We start from the raw sequence: 2,500 nt of genomic DNA on the forward strand, positions 1-2,500 counted from the left end.
AACCCTGAACCATTTCAGCTTTCAGAGAGAGAGAGAGAGAGACAGACAGAGAGAGAGAGAGATATGACTCCTCATTACTTATTCATGAGAGCAAGGAGAGAGATGTTGAGAGGGAAGAAAGGGAGGAAGGGAGATGGAGTGAAGGGAACAGCGTGAAGAATGACAAATGAGAAAAGAGATAGAGAGATAGATAGATAGATAGAGAGAGAGAGAGAGAGAGAGAGAGAGAGAGAGAGAGAAGGTAGAAAGGGGTTCTGTACCACTCTTCCATCTCCTGGCTCATTACCCACACATCATGATGCTCTAATGTGCAACACATTTTCCCGGCATTATATCACTGCATTAGCCCATCTTCAGCTCACACACGCTGGGGGGAGTGTGTGTGTGTGAGTGTGAGTGTGTGTGTGTGTGTGTGTGTGTGTGTGTGTGGGCAGGTTTGAGGGGGTGTTTGAGTGTGGAAGGCTCCATGGCCAGACAGACAGACAGACAGACAGACAGACAGACAGACAGACAGACAGACAGACAGACAGACAGACAGGCAGGAGTAGATTTGATTGTCATGTTCATGCCGACATATGGTCGTGCTCATAATCATCCTCTTCATCACCATCTAATAATCATCAGAGAAGTTCAGCGCACTGCCACCAATCAAATCACAGGAGAGGGCTACAGTCTGTCAGTTTACGTACAGACACACACACGCTCGCACACGCAAACACACAGTTCTCTCCTGTGCTCCTGGGCTTAATACAGAAAACCATTACTGAGCCCCACTAGGCACAACACCACTAATTACTGCACTGCAGGAGTGTGAGCGGCCCTGTGTGTGTGTGTGTGTGTGTGTGTGTGTGTATGTGTGTGTGTGTGTGTGTGTGTGTGTCCCTGAGGGCAGCCTGGCCCCTCTGTGGCCCACTAAGAGCCCATCTGCTCCAGTGTTTCTACGCCTCTTCTTCCTGCCTCTCCAGCCTGGGCCAGAGGGTCTACGCGTGGTGTCTGCTCCTGTTTCAGTGGGTGAGTGTTAGACCAGTGAGTCTGTGCCTGTCCCTGTTGGAAACAGCCCTGCTACAGGCTAACAGCCAGGGTTGTGGTCAGTGGGCACGAAATGTGAGGAAACGTCCTGAAACAAAGAAGTTACCAACGACTTGCACTCAATTTGTTTTTCTGTTTCAAAACACGTTCTGTTTTCCTGCCCACTGAACATGACCCTGATTGAGCTGCTATGTGGGTATTACTGCAGTGAGAGACGTTTAAACCTTAAATCTCACACTCAGCAGACACAAAAAAATCTGTATCCCTCCCTCTCTCTGTCGCACGCACGCACGCACGCACGCACGCACGCACACACACACGCACACACCACTAACAGGATTACAGTGGTCAGGGTGCCAAACTCACACGGCTTATTAATTCAGACAGTAATTAACAGGCAGCCTTTTCCTCTCCTCATAATCAATATGAGTCATATTCATCTGCTGAACAAGAGCGAGAGCCCATTCTAACACAGACCTCACTTCTCATAACACTGTGAGGAATTAAACACCGTCCACTGCAAGTCCTAAAGCAGCTTAACGATTAATTCTGGACTGTGAGTGTGAATTTGTGTAAACATTTCTGTTTTTATGTGAGTATTAATTGCATTGTTTTTTTGTTTGCGTGTTTGTTTCTTTGTGAGCTTTACTGTGTGTGTGTGTGTGTGTGTGTGTTAATCACATCTGTGTGTCATTGTACTGCAGGTGTGGCTGTAAGAAGCAGCTCTCTCAGCAGCCCAGTATCACCCAGCTCACCACTCAGCTGCCCATGACAGGATAGGACAAAGCGGACACACACACACACACGCGGACACACACATGCGGACACACACGCGCGGACACACACACGCGGACACACACGCGGACACACACACACGCGGACACACACACGCGGACACACACACACACACACACACACACACACACACACACACACGGACACACGGACAGACAGGCAAAAGGCCAGAGCTGAGTGAATTCACTACCCCTGCATGTCCTACCGCTGGTCTCTTTTCCTCTCCTCTCATCTTCAGCTTTCCTCACCACGTCTCTTCCTGTTTCTGTGTTCATGTTGAAGAACAGGTGACAGCAAATACCAGGTAGACATCAATACTGCATTACACATGATACTGCTTTCACCTGTTCTGAACCCCTGGAATATCAGATCCAGGGAGATGAAGGATAGAAGACAAGGAGAGGAGAGAGGGGGAGAGGAGGAGAGGAGGACTGAACAATAAGAGGAGAGGAGGAGAGAAGGAGTGAGAGACGAGGAGGAGAGGAAGTCTCTATAGACAAATGCATCCCTGGACAAAATCATCTCTCTCAGCTGCAGAGCACCAACACAAACATTCCCACGCCGTGTCTCTCTCAGCTGAGTGGATTCCGATGTGTGTGTGTGTGTGTGTGTGTGTGTGTGTGTGTGTGTGTGTGTGTGTGTGTTGTATGAGTATGAGAGAGCCACGCAGTGGGAG

At 49.1% G+C, this 2,500-nt stretch overlaps 1 protein-coding gene across 1 annotated transcript in view; it reads right to left on the reverse strand.

The window, feature by feature from the left end:
* The window catches only part of LOC310813358 (E3 ubiquitin-protein ligase SH3RF3-like), a 49,589-nt gene that overhangs the window by 16,319 nt on the left and 30,770 nt on the right, over positions 1-2,500 (reverse strand). The window lies entirely within an intron of this gene.

The sequence above is a fragment of the Argentina silus genome (genome assembly GCF_951799395.1).
Source record: "Argentina silus genome assembly, chromosome: 12".
In the NCBI taxonomy this organism is placed as follows: Eukaryota; Metazoa; Chordata; class Actinopteri; order Argentiniformes; family Argentinidae; genus Argentina; species Argentina silus.